The 21,615-nt window shown below is 46.6% G+C and overlaps 1 protein-coding gene across 10 annotated transcripts in view; it reads left to right on the forward strand.

Moving 5' to 3' along the window:
* Positions 1 to 13,124: 13,124 nt before the first annotated feature.
* The window catches only part of KIAA1109 (KIAA1109 ortholog), a 294,629-nt gene continuing 286,138 nt past the window's right edge, over positions 13,125 to 21,615 (forward strand). For all 10 annotated transcript variants that reach the window (XM_044302174.1, XM_044302098.1, XM_044302121.1 and 7 more), the window contains exon 1: positions 13,125 to 13,242. The gene's annotated coding sequence lies outside the window, so the exon portion shown is untranslated. The remainder of the gene's footprint in view (positions 13,243 to 21,615) is intronic.

A 21,615-nucleotide genomic window follows, 5' to 3' on the forward strand; every position in this document is an offset into this window, starting at 1 on the left:
AGTTCTGAAGGCAGCTAGTCACAATGGAGTTTATTTAGGGGTATCAGAGTACAGGGGGCTCAATACAAATGTACACCACACTTTTCAGATTTTTATTTATTAAAAACCATGTATCATATGTATTTTTACTTCACACATACTTGCTACTTTGTGTTGGTCTATCACATAAAATTCCATTAAAATAAATTTACGTTTGTGGGTGTAACGTTAAAAAATGTGGAAAAGTTCTAGGGGTATGAATACTTTTTCAAGGCACTGTACATAAGTTAATTAAAGCTGGGAGTGTCAGCTCTTTATGTACCCCCAGTAGGGGCTATGATCAGTCCACCCGATTTGGTTTTTGACAATGCAAAGGGGACTTTTAAGAAACTTGCATAAGAGCTGTAAATGTATAAAATAAATTACCTATACTCACCTCTCTATTGGTCCCCACTGGCCATGTAGTGATATCAAATACATTATTAACGTGACTGCTGCAATAGTCACTAGCCTCAGTGGTAATGCTTGCATAAGTGGGATGTGAGTGACCACTGAAATAATTGATTAGGTGCAATGGTCACACGAATGATGGGTGAGAAATCATCAGTGCACACCAGCAGGAACTGCTGGAGCAGCACAAGACTTAACGAGGAAATATATACTGTACCATTTCTTTATGTAATACATTACCAACTCTTCTGTAAGTTTCTTAAGATCCCAGACAAGCTTTTTAGAGTCCAAAGATCATAAAGAGAGTGAGAAGTTGTTATTTCAGTATACTTGCATAATTCCATATAAAAAAAGTATTGTGGGGGAGATGTTTGTGCTGCTCACCAGAGTAGGATGCTTTTCATGTCAGGAGAATCACAGCTGAGTGTCATGAGAATAGAGAAAATATAGAAACCCAACCTGCTAATTGTGTTTCTATGTAAAGAAAGTGCAAACAGTAAGAATATATGCATTGAAGCATGACACAACCAAACGAAAAAGAAAATGCAGGAGGGTGGATCTCAAAATGAGAAACCGCAAGTAAAGTGTGAGAATGGTTGACTCTAGGATCTGACATCTGCATGGATGATTTTAAATGTCTTTCTAGAATACAGTATGCATGAATTTCCTCCTAGATACTCCACTTGCTCTGAAATAATAATATTCTCTTAAAGTGTAGTTTGGCTTTGAACAAAAAATTCCAGTTTAAATCTTCCTAAAAAGTTAAGTAACTATGCAAATATTTTTCTTTATTGTTCCTGTACTGATTCGAAAAAGATTTGTCTGCATTTTCATGACTGGATCAGATCAAGATTTTGGCAATGTGGTATTCACAAAGAATCACGTTCATGTGAATAAAACTGTCAGCTGAGCTTCCATAGTGCATCTAAACTATGTGACCGAGCTTAGAATATTAGATTACATGATTGGCCATCCATATGAATAACTGGTATGTAATACTACATGATGCAGATTTTTGGTGCAGAACAAAATGGACCTGGAGGTCTTTATCAGCCGTTAATCTTCTATGTTTTTAAGTCTGCCATGTTTGAAAGTGGTTCTAGTGCTTCTACATAAATTCCTGCTGGTAGCCCAGCAGTCCCCCTAGCGGTCACTACCAATACCCTAAAACATGAATGAGACTGTAGGGGAAAAAGTGTGCCATTAGGTAAGGCTGGGTCCATCTCACTCACTTTATCTGACTTCTATGTTGGAAAAAGTGGAACAGGGGCTTTATATGTATGGCAATCGTTCTGAACACCATATTTCTCAATGTATTTATCCCTAACAACTGGCATAAATACCTTGATAAATCTCCCCATACAAATTGCTCCACCACTAGGTGGGGAGCTCAGTCCATAGTAATATACATGGTTAGCATTGACTGCAATGGAAGCTGTAAAATCTATTTGCACTGAACTCCCCCTAGTGGCATCTGCATGAAAATTCTGTGTTTTCATTTCGGTAAGAGAACAGTTAAGTGTTCGTCCCACTCTCCCCTCAGACCCCATAGCAGTCAAGTGGCCTGCCTCCATAGAAGGTACCCCAATGTTATTCTCGTGGATTTCACATTGGAAAGTTTCAGATTAGTACCACTGAACCTTAACTGAGTGAATTTGCATGCCAATCCATAACAGAATCAGCTGCAGACTTCCCTAAATATAAACAGCAGATTTTCCTATTGCAAATCCTGACGGTGTGAACATATGGCACTGTCATGGTCTTACCTCCTTGCTGTTCCCTTCGTTTGACATGTGCTGGCGGCCATCTTGGTTTCTGGGCTTTCTTGTAGCCTCCCACCCTGCGGCTCCTCCTTCCCACTGGGAGGAGCTGGATGCCCAGCTCATATATATAGGAGGTCTGTGGCTTCAGTTCCTTGCTTGGTCCTCCTGTGTTCACATGCTTCCAAGACTGCTGCTGCTTCTGGTTCCTGATCCTGGCCTCGTCTGACTACCCCGTTGGTTCCTGATTCCGGCTTCGTCTGACTACCCCGTTGGTTCCTGATTCCGGCTTCGTCTGACTACCCCGTTGGTTCCTGTTCCTGGCTTCGTCTGACTACCCTTCTGGTTCCTGACCTCTGTCTCCGCAAGACCCTGCTTCGGTTTAGCCATCCGTTCGGACTTTGCTTACGGCTTGCTCTTCAATAAAACCTTCTTATTTTCCACTTATCTCTTGTTGTACGTCTGGTTCATGGTTCCATGACATTAGGACCAAGCCATGAATTCTGACGGTACAGGGCCACCCTCGCTACCTACGCTGGTTGCCAGACTTGATCAGCAGGATCACCTGTTGGGTCGGTTCGCTGTGGCGTTGCAAACCCTGCTTGAACGCACGGCTCATTTAGCTTCCGTTGCCGATGGGTCGGTTGTCGCTCCTGGGCCCGCTCCTACTGCCGCTCCGGTTGTTGCGCCAGAGTCTACCCTGACACCTGTTGCTGCGCCTGTGGTGTTTCAGGGTATGACCGGTTCTGCCCCCCTTCCACAGCGCTTTGGGGGAGAGCCAACTCAGTGCCGAGGTTTCCTTAACCAGGTGGGCATTTACTTCGAGTTGCTGCCACATGCCTTTCCTACTGAGAGATCAAGGGTGGGCTTCTTGATCTCGCTGCTCTCGGACAAGGCCTTGGCCTGGGCCAGCCCTTTATGGGAGAACAACAATCCGGTGGTTGCCGAGTTTTCCGGTTTTGTTGCTTCTCTTCGGAAGGTATTCGATGTGCCGGCTCGTGCTGCCTCTGCTGCGAAGCTCCTTATGTCCATCAGACAGGGTTCACGATCCGTAGCTGAATACGCCATTGAGTTTCGTACCCTGGCAGCAGAGGTGGGCTGGAATAATGAGGCTCTGGTCGCTGCTTTCTCTCATGGTCTCTCGGATGCCTTGAAGGATGAGGTTGCAGCTAAGGACCTACCAGTGGAGCTCGAGTCTCTTATTTCTTTCCTGATTTTGATTGACACCAGACTCAGGGAGAGACCTTCCTTTAAGGAGAGCCTGCGGAGGTCTCCTAACAGATTGGCGCCTACGTTTGCTGTCCCACCCGTGCCTCCCTCTCCTCCCACGCCTCCTGGGGATGACTTGTCTGGGGGTGAACCCATGCAGCGGGGGTTTGCTCGCCTGTCTGAGGGGGAGAGGGTACTCCGGAGACGCGAGGGCCGATGCATGTACTGTGGTCTCGGTGGGCATTTTCGGTTGGCATGTCCGAACCGTCCGGGAGAACGCTCGCACCTGAGGTCCTGTCGGGGGCAGATCTTGGGTGGAGTCTCCTCGTCCCCGGTTTCCCGTGTTGACAAACCACTGATCACGGTTGTCCTCTCCTGGGTCGGGGGCTCGGTGACGACCCAGGCGTTGGTGGACTCTGGTGCTGGTGGTTTGTTCATTGATAGAGTGTTCGTTGCCGCCAATTCCATTCCTCTGCAGCCTCGAGGTTCCCCACTGGCTCTTGAGGCGATAGACGGCAGACCCCTTCTGCCGCCACACGTGACTCATGAGACCCTTCCAGTGGGGATAGCCATTGGTGCCGTTCACAGAGAGTCGGTCTGTCTCCAGGTTATTTCGTCTCCACACTACTCGGTGGTCTTGGGGTACCCCTGGCTCCAGAAGCATAATCCGACTTTCGATTGGAGATCGGTCGAGATCCTCTCGTGGTCACCGCAGTGTGGGGCTAGTTGCATCCATGGGCCTGTCAAGTTGCTGTGTACTTCCTCGGACTCTCTGTTGCCTCCTGAATACGAAGAGTACCGGGATGTATTCGATAAGGTGCGCGCGGTTGCCCTACCTCCGCACCGCCCATACGATTGTGCCATAGAGTTACAATCCGGTGCCGTTCCTCCTCGTGGCAAAGTCTATCCACTGTCGGTAGCGGAGAATGAGGCCATGGAGGAGTACGTGAGGGAGGCGCTTTCACGCGGACACATTCGCAAATCCTCGTCCCCGGCAGGGGCTGGATTTTTCTTTGTGAAAAAGAAGGGCGGCGAGTTGAGGCCTTGCATCGATTACAGGGGTCTCAATCGCATCACGATCAAGAACGCTTACCCGATACCCTTGATTTCCGAGCTGTTCGATCGCCTCAAAGGGGCCACGGTCTTTACCAAACTCGACCTGAGGGCGGCATATAACCTGGTAAGGATCAAGGCGGGCGATGAGTGGAAGACCGCGTTTAACACCAGGACCGGTCATTATGAATCCTTGGTTATGCCCTTTGGGTTGTGCAATGCGCCCGCAGTCTTCCAGGAATTCATCAACGATGTTTTCCGTGACCTGTTGCAGCAGTGTGTGGTGGTCTATTTGGATGACATCTTGGTATATTCTGCATCCATGGAGGCCCACATTCTGGATGTCAGACGAGTGTTGCAACGCTTACGAGAGAACAAGCTGTTCGGTAAGCTTGAGAAATGCGAATTTCACCGATCCCAGGTAACCTTCTTAGGTTACATCATTTCCGCTGAGGGGTTCTCCATGGATCCTGAGAAGGTTTCGGCTGTCTTACAGTGGCCCCAGCCCAGTGGGCTTCGTGCCCTGCAGCGCTTTTTGGGCTTCGCCAATTATTATCGGAAGTTCATCAGGGACTTTTCCATGCTAGCCAAGCCTCTCACGGATCTGACCAGGAAGGGCAGTAATCCTCAGGTCTGGCCGCTCGAGGCCATCCGAGCTTTTGAGGCTCTAAAGTCCGCCTTTGTGTCGGCTCCGATTCTGTCGCATCCCAACCCTGGGTTGCCTTTTGTCCTCGAGGTGGACGCGTCTGAGACGGGAGTAGGCGCCCTCCTGTCTCAGCGTAGAACACCAGAGGGTCCTCTGCTTCCTTGTGGGTTTTACTCCCGGAAACTGTCTTCCGCGGAGTGCAACTATCAGATTGGTGACAGGGAGTTATTGGCCATCGTGCAGGCCCTTAAAGAATGGAGGCACTTGCTCGAGGGCTCGGTGGTTCCGGTTCTCATCCTGACGGACCACAAGAATCTGACCTACCTCTCTGAGGCCAAGAGATTGACACCACGTCAGGCCAGATGGGCTCTGTTCTTGTCACGTTTTAATTACGTGGTCTCCTACCTACCCGGCTCCAAGAACATCAGAGCGGATGCCTTATCACGGCAGTACTCCGAGCTGTCCGGGGAGGAGTCGATTCCGACTACGGTCATACCCCCGAATCAGATCCTGGCCGCTATTCGCACCAGCCTGACTTCTCCTCTGGGTGAGCAGATTTTGGCGGCTCAATCTGGTGCTCCCTCTGGGAGACCCAACGGCAGATGTTTTGTGCCTGAGGAGTTGCGCACTCGGTTGTTGCGAACCTACCATAACTCCAAGGCCGCGGGGCACCCTGGAAAGAATCAGCTGTCCTGGGCGGTTTCACGTCTGTTCTGGTGGCCTTCTCTACGTTCCGACATCGCCGCATATGTAGCGGCATGCTCCGTTTGTGCCCAGAGTAAGTCCCCTCGGCACCTTCCGTTGGGCCTTTTGCAACCCATAGCCACCGGGGAGCGTCCATGGTCACACCTGGGGATGGATTTCATTGTGGACCTCCCTGCATCCCGAGGCCATACGGTCATTCTCATGATTGTGGATCGGTTTTCCAAAATGTGCCACTGTGTTCCTCTCAAGAAGTTACCCTCTGCACAAGAGTTGGCCTCGATTTTTGCCAGGGAGGTCTTCCGGTTGCACGGTTTGCCCAAGGAGATTGTGTCGGATCGGGGGAGTCAGTTTGTGTCCAGGTTCTGGCGCGCCTTTTGCTCCCAGTTGGGGATTCATCTCTCTTTCTCCTCGGCCTACCACCCTCAGTCCAATGGGGCCGCAGAACGATCCAATCAGGCCTTGGAGCAATTCCTTCGTTGCTATGTCTCCGATCACCAAGACAATTGGGTTGACCTCCTGCCTTGGGCTGAGTTTGCCAGGAACACGGCGGTGAACTCTTCCTCTGGGACGTCTCCCTTCATGGCCAATTATGGGTTCCAACCTGCCGTGTTACCGGAGGTATTCTCTCCCCAGGATATTCCGGCTGTGGAGGATCACCTTTCCGTCCTACGTGCTTCTTGGGTACAGATCCAGAGGTCCCTTGAGGTCTCTGCGCAGCGCCAGAGACTCCAGGCTGATCGCAGACGAGCGCCCGCTCCTTCCTACCAGGTCGGAGACCGCGTATGGTTGTCCACCCGCAACCTCAACCTTCGAGTGCCCACTCCCAAGCTGGCGCCTCGCTTTGTTGGTCCCTTCCGAGTGCTTCGCAGGGTAAACCCGGTAGCCTATGCCCTTGCGCTTCCTCCTGGCATGCGGATCTCCAACGTGTTTCATGTCTCCCTGTTGAAGCCACTGGTGTGTAATCGTTTCACTTCCTCGATTCCTCGGCCTCGTCCGGTCCAAGTGGGCAATCGTGAGGAGTATGAGGTGATGCAATATCCTGGACTCACGCCTGGTCCGCGGCCGGGTGCAGTTTTTGGTCCATTGGCGTGGTTATGGTCCAGAGGAGCGTTCCTGGGTTCCCTCCGCAGATGTCCATGCTCCTGTCTTGCTCCGAGCCTTCCACGCACGCTTCCCTCAGAAACCGTTCCTTACTCCGCGGAGGAGGGGCCCTTGAGGGGGAGGTACTGTCATGGTCTTACCTCCTTGCTGTTCCCTTCGTTTGACATGTGCTGGCGGCCATCTTGGTTTCTGGGCTTTCTTGTAGCCTCCCACCCTGCGGCTCCTCCTTCCCACTGGGAGGAGCTGGATGCCCAGCTCATATATATAGGAGGTCTGTGGCTTCAGTTCCTTGCTTGGTCCTCCTGTGTTCACATGCTTCCAAGACTGCTGCTGCTTCTGGTTCCTGATCCTGGCCTCGTCTGACTACCCCGTTGGTTCCTGATTCCGGCTTCGTCTGACTACCCCGTTGGTTCCTGATGCCGGCTTCGTCTGACTACCCCGTTGGTTCCTGTTCCTGGCTTCGTCTGACTACCCTTCTGGTTCCTGACCTCTGTCTCCGCAAGACCCTGCTTCGGTTTAGCCATCCGTTCGGACTTTGCTTACGGCTTGCTCTTCAATAAAACCTTCTTATTTTCCACTATCTCTTGTTGTATGTCTGGTTCATGGTTCCATGACAGGCACCTACTGAAGCAAATAAAGGGCTGCATACAGGTTGGTCTGCTAACAGGCAGCCATATCTTAAAGGGAACCTGTTGGATTAATGAATTGGCTTTTTAAAGGTGTGCTAAAATGGGAAAGTGGAAAGAAAATGTTGTTAAAAAAAAGCACTTTAATTGCCCTGTGCGCTGTACACTGCTGAAGTCACAAGGTGTAGATGCTATACAGCAGGGTCACACTGGCCATGGCCAAAATCTGTCCAATCAGGCTCGTATCCCTAAGCATGTCTCCATTCCTAAGTTTTACTGAATGCCATCTCCAGCCAGTCAGAAATCAAGTGCAAGTGCTGTGAAGCTGGGTGTATTATCCTCAACTTCATTGTACTATGCACGTGTTTCAGAAGATAGCACAGCCAGCTTTACTGCGCGTGCGTCAGAAGTTGCTCCAGAAGATAGTACAGCCAGCTTCACTGCGCGTGCATCAGAAGCAAAGGCACTTACAATATGCTTGATCTCTCACAGGGGTGAGATGACATACAATGTCTTCAGGATTTGGGCAGGTTTGGCGCTTGGTTAGCTGGACTCTGCTATGGAATGTCTCTTGGCTCCAAAACGGTAATCGGCATGTGGCATATGGCATGGGAAGAAAGCGATGCAAATGACCTCTTAACCCCATAGGGACACAGACTTATTTCACCTTAAGGACCAGGCCATTTTTTGCAAATCTGACCAGTGTCACTTTAAGTGGTGATAACTTTAAAATGCTTTGACTTATCCAGGCCGTTCTGAGATTGTTTTTTCGTCACATATTGTACTTCATGACACTGGAAAAATGAAGTCAAAATTTTTTTTTTTTTGCATAAAAAAAATACCAAATTTACCAAAAATTGGGAAAATTTGCAAATTTCAAAGTTTCAGTTTCTCTACTTCTGTAATACATAGTAATACCCCCCAAAATTGTGATGACTTTACATTCCCCATATGTCTACTTCATGTTTGAATTATTTTGGGGATGATATTTTATTTTTTTGGGATGTTACAAGGCTTAGAAGTTTAGAAATCCAATTTTTAGGGACCACTACAGGTCTGAAGTCACTTTGCGAGGCTTACATAATAGAAACCACCCAAAAATGCCCCTATTCTATAAACTACACCCCTAAAGGTATTCAAAACTGATTTTACAAACTTTGTTAACCCTTTAGGTGTTGCACAAGAGTTATTGGCAAATGGGGATGAAATTTGAGAATTTCATTTTTTTGCCTAATTTTCCATTTTAACCCATTTTTTCCACTAATAAAGCAAGGGTTAACAGCCAAATAAGACTGTATCTTTATTGCCCTGACTCTGCCGTTTACAGAAACACCCCATATGTGGCCGTAAACTACTGTACAGCCACACAGTGGGGCGTAGAGTGAAAGGTGCGCCGTTTGGTTTTTGGAAGACAGATTTTGCTGGACTGGTTTATTTACACCATGTCCCATTTGAAGCCCCCCTGATGCACCCCTAGAGTAGAAACTCCATAAAAGTGACCCCATCTAAGAAACTACACCCCTCAAGGTATTCAACAAGGTATTCAAACTTTGTTAACCCTTTAGGTGTTGCACAAGATTTTATGGAAAATAGAGATACAATTTCAAAATTTCACTTTTTGGGCAGATTTTCCATTTTAATATTTTTTTTCCAGTTACAAATCAAGGGTTAACAGCCAAACAAAACTCGTTATTTATGGCCCTGATTCTGTAGTTTACAGAAACACCCCATATGTGGTCGTAAACTGCTGTACGGGCACAAGGCAGGGCGCAGAAGGAAAGGAATGCCATACGGTTTTTGGAAGGCAGATTTTGCTGGACTGTTTTTTTTGACACAATGTCCCATTTGAAGCCCCCCTGATGCACCCCTAGAGTAGAAACTCCCAAAAAGTGACCCCATTTTAGAATCTACGGGATAGGGTGGCAGTTTTGTTGGTACTTTTTTTTGTTATTTACAACATTCATCTGACAGGTTAGATCATGTGGTAATTTTATAGAGCAGGTTGTCACGGACGCAGCGATACCTAATATGTATACTTTTTTTTTATTTATGTAAGTTTTACAATGATTTCATTTTGAAAACAAAAAAAATGTTTTAGTGTCTCCATAGTCTAAGAGCCATAGTTTTTGCATTTTCTGGGCGATTATCTTAAGTAGGGTCTATTTTTTTGCAAGACGAGATGACGGTTTGATTGGCACTATTTTGGGGTGCATATGACTTTTTGATCGCTTGCTATTACACTTTTTGTGACGTAAGATGACAAAAAATTGCATTTTTTTACGTTTTTATATTTATTTTTTTACGGTGGTCACCTGAGGGGTTAGATCATGTGATATCTTTATAGAGCCAGTCGATACGGACACGGCGATACCTAATATGTATACTTTTTTTTAATTTATGTAAGTTTTACACAATGATTTCATTTTTGAAACAAAAAAAAACATGTTTTAGTGTTTCCATAGTCTAAGAGCCATAGTTTTTTCAGTTTTGGGGCGATTATCTTGGGTAGGGTATGATATTTGCGGGATGAGATGACGGTTTGATTGTTACAATTTTGGCGTACATGCAACTTTTTTGATCACTTTTATTACCTTTTTTGGAAAGTAAGGTGGGCAAAATTTCAATTTCATCATAGTTTTTTATTTTTTATTTTTATGGCGTTCACCGTTCGGGTAAAGTAACATGACCGTTTTATAGATCAGGTCGTTACGGACGCGGCGATACCAAACATGTGTAGGGAATTTTATTGTTTTCATTTTTAATCAGTGATAAATTATAGTTATACAGTGGGGCCGTAATATATAATAATTATACGGGGGGGGCATTACATATTAGAATTATACAGAGACAGAGGGCCCATTATTAATAGCCTCTCTGTATAATTATAATATATAATGGCCCCTATGTATAATATATGATGGCCCCCTTGTATAATTATTATATATTATGGCCCCACTGTATAACTATAATAATGGCCCCCTGTATAATATATCATGGCCACCCTGTATAATATAAAATAGTGCCCATTCTTTCTAAATATACTGGCCTCCTTTGTATCTCTTCTGCCCACTTCCATACTTTACATAAAGTACTTACATAAAAAAAAAAATAATAATACTCACCTCTCTTCATCACTTCTTGTAGTCTTTGCTTGGGCGTCCGGGGGCGCAGGCGGTCAGGAACACATCACACTGCCCTCTCGGTGATATAATCGCGATCTCCTGGAATCCTGCGCCGCTCTGCTGTTTCTTAAAGCTTCAGGCCAGGCGGATCGGAGGGGATGGGAGCCATAGGCTTCCATCACCCTCATTTTACTGCCTTCTGCCTGGCGCCCCCTACAATTTGGCGCCCGGGGCAACGGCCCCCCTGCCCCCCCCCCCCCCCCCCGCCCCGCTACGCCCCTGCACTTGGGAGGTCTGCACTAGAGGCCCATTACTGATTTGACCAGGCAAAACAGGATACCAAAACACAATCACAGTCCTGACTAGTCACCTGTCAGAAGGTTAGATAAGTATAATGGTGGTGTAGAAAAACTAGGTATCGCAGACCGCCACCATTAAAACATAGCTCATGTCAGGGGGCTGCCTGGGTGAAAATGTGGGTATGTCCGGGTTCGGCTCTGAACCCAGACAACCCCTTTAGGGTAAACATCAAAGATGGACCACATGTATTAACAAGACTCAAAGTAACAATACAAACATCAAAGATGGCATATGGTTATCTCTTATGTAGATACAATATTTATCATATCTCAAACAGCATGTGATGACATATAGGGCATATATGTTTCCTGATGAAGAACAGAGAGAAGGAGCATATTTACCACTAATGCTAATATACAATCAAACTGAAGTCTCCAAATACTTGCATGTCCACCGGACTCGCGGGTGGCAGGGTTCTGATGTCATAAGAGTATCATGGATAGCGAGGTGGCGGAGGTATGCTGGTAGTGGGATCCAAAAGGGCATTCTCCTCTCGATTCACTTCAGGGGGATGCCCTTTTGGATGTATCATTTGCAGCCCATTGAAATGAAAGCAAAATTGAGGTTGTGTGAATGAGCCCTTATTAGAACCTGAATCATGAAATAACCTATAGGCAAAGGCTAGTCAACTGGAAACCAAACATGTTTGTGAGTGGGACACTATAGAAGTGAATCCAGAAGAAAGGATTTGAGTTTAAGAAATAATAGTTTCCTAAAAGTGGGTCACTTGAGAGTTAAGGTTATTTTCAGACTGGCATTTTGGCTTTCCATTTGTCAGATCCGTTCAGGGCTCTCACAAGCGGTCCAAAACGGATCAGTTCTGCCCTAATGCATTCTGAATAGAAAAGGATCCGCTCAGAATGCATCAGTTTCCCTCCGTTCAGTCTCCATTCCGCTCTGGAGGCGGACACCAAAACGCTGCCTGCAGCGTTTTGCTGTCCGCCTGACGAAGCAGAGCCAAACGGATCCGTCCTGACACACAATGTAAGTCAATGGGGGCGGGTAAGTTTTCTCTGACACAATAAAAAACGGGTCCGTCCCCTCTGACTTACATTGTGCGTCAGGACGGATGCGTTTTCTCTGACACAATAGAAAACGGATCCGTCCCCCATTGACTTATAATAGTGTTCAAGACGGATCCGTCACACATAATACAACCAGATCCGTTCATGACGGATGCATGCGGTTGTATTATTGTAACGGAAGCGTTTTTGCAGATCCATGAAGGATCCGCAAAAAACGCTAGTGTGAAAGTAGCCTAATGTTGCTACGCATTTTTTCCTACACACACACACATATATATATATATATATATATATATATTGCATACCGCCCAACTTTTTGAACTTTCAAAGAGGGACACTTATGGTTCATTGTATGAAAGACCCATTTTTCCTGCATATCTATATACTTCAATAGTTTTCTCTCATTAGCGCAAAAATTGTCAGACTATAGAAATGTCTAAAATTCAAATTGCATCAAATAGTGAAATGATATATAAGGTGAGGTCTAATATACAGAGAGGAACCAGACAAACACTTCCAGGGTCAATATTGTAATTGTAGTAATGAAAATCTATACCTCAGATCAAAAAGAGGGACATTTATGGAGGAAAGCGGGACAGAGGGACTTGGGTCCAGAACAGGGACCCTTAGGCTAGGGCTACACGATAACATATTGTCGCGCAACAATTTTTATAATGATAGTCTATGGTGTCGTAGTGCGACACGACAGTAGCAAAAAATACATCCAAGATGGATTTTTGGACAACTGTCGCGTTGCAGTCGAAGCATTTCGCAGTGCGACACCATAGACTATCATTATATAAATTGTCGCGCTACACATGTTGCAGTGTGGTTGTGCCCTATAGGAGGTCTGTATATTGTATCTAATCTATACACATGTACTGTCTATATGGCGCACAGAGGCTAGGCACTAGTACACATGACGCCCGCAGCCCTTCCTCCCCGCAGCTGAGCGACGTCTCACACTGTGTTTAGGGGCTTTGTTGTGATATGTCAGGCAGCACGTGATTGGCTATGACGCCCCATTGCTTGTGTGTGATTGGTTAACCCGTACAAGTGGCCGCCCTAGGTCGCTACCTACCAATGACGTCAGCACACCGGGAGTGTTCCCATACACTGACCAAAATGGCTGCCTATCTGGGCCGGGTGCGGCGGTGAGCCGGTGTTTGTTACAGGGGATGAGGTGGAGGCGGAGTCACCGAGCCGGTGAGAGAAATGTGGGGGCGGGGTGCCAGAGGGGCTGCTTATATTTCACCTGAGTCTGTGTGCCTGGTGTTATGGTGGCAGTATGTACAGTATCAGTGTATGACAGCCTGTGAGGTCCTGGAAGCTGCTGGTGGAGACCGGGCTGTGTTCACACCAGCAGTTTCTGTTGTCCTGTGGAATAGCGACAATAACTGAATAATGACTGACTAGCCTGGGGTCAGTTTGCTTTCCGTTCGGGGCACTGGTTTATTTTGTCTGGAGTCTGGGACTGTGGCCCTGAATGGAGCCTCTGACACAGATGTGCAGGGGGTGGTAGGTTGTCAGCGGTATGTATGTATGAGGAGCCTTGCTGCTCTAAAGTAAGTGAACCCCAGGAAATGACCTGGATTTCTGCTCTGATTGCTGATAGAACGTGGTCAGATTACCTAAGTCCTAGTTGTAGACACCTTGCACGCGCACTGGGGTGGCCACTTGTACAACTCCAAAAAGGAGGACCTCCTAGACCAGGCCTTGAGCGGGCGGAGTAAGTCCCAGCCACTTACTGTCTGCAGAGCACAGTGCGGCTCCGTTCACACAACAGCGAAAACCCGCCGTGTTCAGAGCTCCATTCACATGGGCCATAAAAACGACATGTCCTGTTTTGGCCATTTTCATGGGCCCCATGCAATTGGAGGGGGCCATTTTAGAAAGCGCCCATGAAAAAACAGTAGTTTTTAATGTGTTTTTTTTTACAGTCGTGATGCCAAATCGGAGTAAACCTGCTTTGCTCAGTGATGGCAGCCTAGTATAGTGACCAACCTGCTGATTTCAGGCTTGTATTTAATACTGTTATAGTACCGACAGGCTGAAACTCGCAACGAGCCAGCACCGTGAGGGAGATGAGTCCAATGAGGCTCTGTGAAGCACAGGTCTCATCCGACTCATGTCCAGCATGTCAGTACTGGATACTAGTGACCGCCCAGCAGGGTTAAGGGAACCTTTCACCTCTATCGAGATGCTATGATGTGACCTGTAGAGGGCTGTGCATGCAAGGCACCCCAGAAATGAAGTGGAACACATCTGCTGGGGGGAACGGTCCGGCGTTCCTCCTCAACATTGTCCAAACCAGGAAGTGTTTAGTGGAGGTGGTTGCTGCTAAAGACGGATCTCCATGTGCTCAATTTGACTGTGCTCAATTTAGGTGGATTGTGCTAATCTAGAATTGGGATTTAGATAGGTCTGACCACGCTTTATTGGTTAGGTCGGGTTCACATTGCCGTTATTTTTCTGTTCTTCTGATCCATCAAATTGAGGATCTGCAAAACATGGATACCATACGTGTGTTTTCTGCATTTGGCGGAACGGACCGCCCTGCCCTCTATAGAACTGTCCTATCCTTGTCTGTAAAAAAGGACATGTTCTATTTTGTTGCGGACTGACATACGAATGCCGACAGTTAGGGATCGACCGATATTGATTTTTTTAGGGCCGATACCGATACTTTGTGAACTTTCAGGCCGATAGCCGATAATTTATACCGATATTCTGTGAATTTTTATTTTTGAAAAAAAAAAATTAAATTCCCACAAATCTGCTGAAAATTAATGTTTATTGTTAATGTGTATATTTTTTTTTTTTTGGTAACTTTTTTTTTTTAATACTAACTTTTAGCCCCCTTAGGGACTAGAACCCTTGTCCTATTCACCCTGATAGAGATCTATCAGGGTGAATAGGAGCTCACACTGTCCCTGCTGCTCTGTGCTTTGTGCACACAGCAGCATGGAGCTTACCATGGCAGCCAGGGCTTCAATAGCGTCCTGGCTGCCATGGTAACCGATCGGAGCCCCAGCATTACACTGCTGGGGCTCCGAGCAGGGGAGAGGGGATCCTGTGGGGGGCCACCAATGCTTAATACTGGGGGGGCTTGGGGGGGGGGAAGGCGCACTGCGCCACTAATCCTTAAAGGGCTTCTGTCACCCCACTAAAGTGATATTTTTTTTTTTGGGCTAGTGAAATTAGTTATATTGCGATATATGACAATATAATTGTGTTACTTACTTTGATCCAGCAGTTTCTGCAAAAAACGAAGTTTTAATATATGTAAATTCGGTCTCTACCAGCAAGTAGGGCGGCTACTTGCTGGTAGCTGCTGCAGAAATCCGCCCCCTCCTCCTGTTGATTGACAGGGCCAGCCGGGATCTCCTCCTCCGGCCAGCCCTGTCGGCATTTCAAAAATCGCGCGCCTGTGTTGATTCGGCGCAGGCGCTCTGAGATGAGGAGGCTCGTCTCCTCAGAACTCCCTCAGTGCGCCTGCGCCGATGACATCACCGAAATAGAAGACGTCATCGGCGCAAAGCGGAATCTGAGCAGATCCTTTTCCATTCAGAATACATTAGGGCAAAATTGATCCGTTTTGGACCGCTTGTGAGAGCCCTGAGCGGATCTCGCAAACGGAAAGCCAAAACGCTAGTGTAAAAGTAGCCTAATTCACACGTGATTTTGGCATCAGGAAACTGGTGTGGCCGTCCCCTAAAACTTACGTGTAGAAATGCTACACCAGTTTTCTTACGCCACACCCTTCTGAAGTGAGTGCAACTTTTCTTGCAAATTAAAAAAAATCAAAAAACTAAAAAACTGTTGGTGATGAATCTCAAATGAAATTAATCAACATAGCTAACTATGCCCACTTTGGAGTGAGTGGTGTAGAGATGCAAAAAGTCCCGTACTTCCGTTCCGCAAAAAGATACAACATGTCCTATCTTTTTGCGGAACGGGCGGATCGTGGACCCATTAAAGTGAATGGGTCCGCGATCCGATGCGGCTGACCTACGGCCGGCGGTCGTGCATTGCGGCCTGCAATATGCGGGGCGCAGCACGGGCACGGGTCACACACGTTCGTGTGAACTTGGCCTAAGTCAATGGGGACGGATCCATTTTCTCTGACACAATAGAAAACGGATCCATCCCCCATTGACTGTCAGTGGTGGTCATGACTGATCCGTCATGGCTATAGAAGACATAATAGGATCCGTTCTTGATGGATGCATGGGGTTGTATTATTGTAACGGAAGCGTTTTTGCAGATCCATGACGGATCCTCAAAAAATGCTAGTGTGAAAGTAGCCTTAAAAAAAATAAAAATTTTATCTGTCCTGTATACATTTTCTCTTTTTATGATCGACTCATGATTTTAGCTTCCAAAACTGCTTGCAGAAACCCGATTGTGTGACCAGACTCTTAGGCCTCTTGCCCAAGGATGTATTTTATTTCCATTTCTGTTGCGTTTTTGCAGCTTCTGTTTGCGGTCCGTAGGTTGAACCATCCATTTCAATGGTTCCGCAAAAAAAACTGAATGTTCTCTGTGTGCATTAAGTTTCGTATATCCGTTCCGCTAAGGGCTAGAACTTGTCCTATTATTGTCTGCATAACGGACAAGGATAGTACTGTTCTATTAGGGGCAGCTGTTTCGTTCCGCAAAATACGGAATGCACACGGACATCATCCGTATTTTTTGCGGACCGCAAAATACATACGGTCGTGTGCAAGACGCCTTAGGCTTAAAGGGTTATTAACATGGTGATCAGCAATCCGTTGAAGAATTTGACTAGGACAGGTTGCCTCCACTTCTACATCTGATTGTTGGAGGCGTAAAGGAGATAAAGTTGTCACCGTGATTTTGTAGTAAAAAGGTCACAGAGGTACGGAGTATTATGAATCATGTTAATGCTCCGTGTCTCTGCTGTCCGGAACGGGGCTTGGCATTCTTTCACACAGCGGATTACCTGCACGGCATATGTTCGTGTGAAAGAGCCCTAATGGCGGAGGAGACTCGCTATACTGTGCTAGGGCGCTGCAGTCAGTTCTGACTGATGAGATGTGCTGTCAGGCTGAGTAGCCTGACAACATATCTCATGTTTGATTGCTCCAGTACTGCCTATTGTAAAACAGGGACTTTGCTCTAGAATAGATAGTCATGATCCTCTGTCGTGACTGAGCAGCCCTACAGGAACAGGGAACAGTAGATAGTACTGAAGGAATCATACATGAGCTATGCCATTACACTGAGAAGCCTGACAGCAACATCTCATCAGTGTGAAGTGAGTGCAGCTCTGGAGCACAGTATAGTGAGGCTCCGTCCTACTCAACCACCCCCCCCCCCTTCCCCCCAGGGAGCAATGTAGGACGGGTTACTGAATCCATTCCTGGACAACCCCTTTAAAAATACACCAAATTTAACAAAATAGTGTAAATTTGGCGCAGACTTAAGCAAAATTTACTTCAAATAATACCGTCATGCTAAATTCCCCGCATTTGTGTATGGAAAGTTTTAGACCAGAGGTCCCCAACCTTTTATGCCTTGTAAGCCACATTAAAAAAATGAAGAGAGATATAAGAAATTAATCTGCACATGTTTAAGCATATTTTAATGTAAAATGTGACAGTGATATTTTACCATCCAATCTTCCACTGTTGAGACATTGGGGTGTGGCTGTCATATTGTAACAGTAGCATAAGACCCTAAGACCCTGAGGGCTCCTATGGCAGCACACACAGGTGAGTCCTGAGCCACTGCATGGAAACTACTGCTTTACACTTCAGAGTTTTCTGGAGAACAGAGATTGGATACTTTTGTGCAATTGCTGTTTTGCAGAGGAATTTGGATCTTTCGACTTTGACACTCTCGACAGTTTTTCAAAATGTGCTTGTGGCTTCAAAATTTTACTATAACTTACTTCAAACATACATTATAACACATCTATGCCGGCTCATAGCTGGTGTAGATTTGCAACCCAGGAATTGCACTCAATTTATTAAGAGGCCTGGCATCTTAAAGGGGTTGTGTAGTGGAGTAATATTGATGATATACTCAGGATAGAGCTACATATGACTGAAAAGATGTACATTTTCAAAACTAAATATAACAGAAAAATCACTGACATACAGATATAAAATATATGTATTGCTATCAAAGTCTGGATACCTTTTCGATACTTTGATAACCGGTTCAATACAATACGGGAATTGATGTGTTTTGTTTTTTTTATAGTTTTTTTTTTATACTTATTATCAGTCCCTATCAGAGAACATGGCGCTCAAAGCATCGTGCACACCATGTTCTCATAAGCAGCCGAACAGTGGAGAAGGAGGGAGAGCGGCCGACCACTGCTACCAATGAAAACACTTAATAAGAATAAGAGGGCAGGGGAGAAGGAAACGAACCGGAGTCCTTCCGGTGCTGGATCCTGAAAAGACCTTTGATGTAATCGCCATATGACCTGTAGCATCTACTTGTTACTGGTCACATAGTGATGACATCATCAAAGGTCCTTTAACTTATCAGCATCCAGGAAGATCTTCCTGTAGGAGGTTTCCTGCAGTTTTATAGGTATGTGCTTTATGCCTGTATTAATATGAGGCGCATGGTCTTATTACTTTAGTACCTCCGTGTGCCTCACATTAATAGCAAGTGACCCCATCATTGTTGGGGTTGATTGTTTAACCATTCGATCAAGAGGCGACAACCCTCTGGATCTAGCTGCGTTGATGAGTATGGATAAGTACTTATCGGCCAAGTCCCACGCCACTGCTGTAGTCCTCTTGGCCGGGCTCTATTTACCTGGCTTAAGCTGTGAGGTCATGTCAACAACACGTAATTACCGCTGTCAGTAACTGCCCTCAGAGGTTCACACAGAAAGGCCAGCGATTGGCTACAGTGGTCATGCGTTGTCAACATTACATCACAGCTTCAGCCAGATGACTAGAGCCCGGCCGGGAGGACTGGAGCAGTGGTGTGGGATCTGGCAGATAAGTACTCATCATTGCAGCTTGATCCAGAGGATTGTCCCCTCCGGATAAAACAGTTGAGCAATCGGTCTCTGTAATAGACCAGGGCAAACAAGTGCAGATTTTTTATTTTATTTTTTGCGGCGCTTTGTAATAGATAATGTGACCCTCAGAACAAAAAAGGTTGTGCACCCCTGGTCTAAACTATGCCCAGCATTGGAAAATTAGGGAAAAACTGGTTCCCATTGGAAACAATTGGATCAATTGTGGCAATTTTTTAGCTAAAAGGTAAGAGGGAACTTCTCCTAGGCATTGGGTGGTATGTGAATGATCCATAAACAAGAATATATTCATTCGAAAGTCACTGTCCAGAGAGAAGAGCCCAAACAGCTGTATTTTCCAGCACCTGTGTATATCCTGCAGTGTGGGGACGGTTTATAGGACACTAGATATAGAAGACACACACCACACCAGCAGTTCCTGCCTTGATATCTTCCTTTTTTTTAATCCTGTTTTTGTCATATTGACTTGAGATTGGTAAGAAATTATTTTCTATTTGCCTCTGGAGAGCATCATACACACAGCCATACTTTCCATCCTTGTGCCATCTGCAATTTTTATAGGTAGTATACTGACCCATTCATTTCTGTGAGCCAGAATCCGATCAGTAGTCAACAAGGAATTTGGTACACAAGTAGTCAGACAGATACTGGTACCTTCACCTGGCAAACTAGAGACTAGGAGCCTAAGCTCAGGGAGGCGGCCTTATATACCAAGAGCTATGCAGCCATTGGCTGGGGACACTTTGGCTGTGCATGCTGGCCCTTTAAGAGGCCAATGCTGAGCGTGCAGGAGCCCTATAGAACAGGCCAGGAGGCCTATACAGCCTGCAGAACTTAACAAGCATGCCGGCGGCCAGGAACATCGCTGGCATGAACGCAGGACAGAGCGGGGTAGTGGAGGTAAGCAGTATGGCGTCCGTGCTGGCAGAGAGGAGCAAGGCTGCAGCGGGCACAGAGTGCATGCGTGACATCTGGCAGAGTAAGAGCCTGTCGGAGTTAACTGTATACGGCCTAACCAGATACTACCGTTCACTGCCAGACCCCATTGATGATAATAGGATCCGATGGTAATTTGGCTGGACAAAACCTAGTACATGCAATTTTGCGTTTTTTGCAGCATTTTTGCTGTAAAAACACAGCTCCAAATGTTAGCTGAAAATCTATTTGAAATATGAACACAACTTGTCCCCCCCTATTTTGTTAATTAGGTGGTATTTATGGGTCTTTAGTGTTTTCTTAAACACGTTCCGCATATTTTTCAGTTTTTTTTTGACATCTCCTTCTCTGTAGGAAAAAAATACCAGAAAAGCATGGTTCCCTTAAAGTATAACTGTCATATATATATTTTTTGGGAGTATTGGATTGTGGTGATTAATATCTCCTTGGTGGCCCTATTTCAACTTTTCACTGTGTATTCAATTACCCCTTAATTCCACAGTTTTGTTCCCTGTACTGCCTACTTTTACCTGTACTTAAAGGGAACCCGTCACCGGAATTTTGTGTATAGAGCTGAGGACATGGGTTTCTAGATGGCCGCTAGCACATCCGCAATACCCAGTCCCCATAGCTCTGTGTGCTTTTATTGTGTAAAAAAAACTATTTGATACATATGCAAATTAACCTGAGAAGTGTCCTGCACGTTAGAGGAGTCAGGGACAGGACTCATCTCAGGTTAATTTGCATATGGATCAAATCGGGTTTTTTACACAATAAAAGCACACAGAGCTATGGGGACTGGGTATTGCGGATGTGCTAGCGGCCATCTAGCAACCCATGTCCTCAGCTCTATACACAAAATCCCAGTGACAGGTTCCCTTTAAAATAGAGTTGCTAGGCAGGGTCCGTCTATGTGTTGCAAGTAGGGGTGGGCGGTATAGGCGATATGCGATATGAATTTGGGCCACGATATGGATTTTCGCCATATCGCCTATATCGCCGGACCGCGATATGATCGCGCGCACCATGTTCTGAGCCGGCCGGCACAGCGGAGGGAGGAGGAGGGAGTCCCTCCCTCCCCACTGTGCGCGGCTGCCGCTGAACACCAATGAGGACAGAGTAGGAGGAGGAGGGGAGGGACAGTGGCCACTGCACTACCAATGAATGTGCCGGCCATATCCCTCAGGGTCCCCCTCCTCCCCCCCATCATTGGTGGCAGTTTGCAGTTCCGATCGGAGCCCCAGCAGTGTAATGCTGGGGCTCCGATCGGTTACCATGGCAGCCAGGAGTCACGCTGCTGAAGTCCTGGCTGCCATGGTATGTTAGTGAGCAGAGAGCAGCGCATTACACTCACGTGCGATGTGGCCGGCGGTCGCTCCTTCTTCTGTCTGTGCGGCGGATAGCTAATGCTTACAGCATTAGCAATGCGCCGCACAGACCTATGAGAAGAAGGAGCGACCGGCGGCCACAGCGCACGTGAGTATAATGCGCTGCTCTCTGCTCTCTGCTCACTAACATACCATGGCAGCCAGGACTTCAGCAGCGTGACTCCTGGCTGCCATGGTAACCAATCGGAGCCCCAGCATTACACTGCTGGGGCTCCGATCGGAACT

This window comes from Bufo gargarizans, chromosome 1 (genome assembly GCF_014858855.1).
Source record: "Bufo gargarizans isolate SCDJY-AF-19 chromosome 1, ASM1485885v1, whole genome shotgun sequence".
Classification (NCBI taxonomy): Eukaryota; Metazoa; Chordata; class Amphibia; order Anura; family Bufonidae; genus Bufo; species Bufo gargarizans.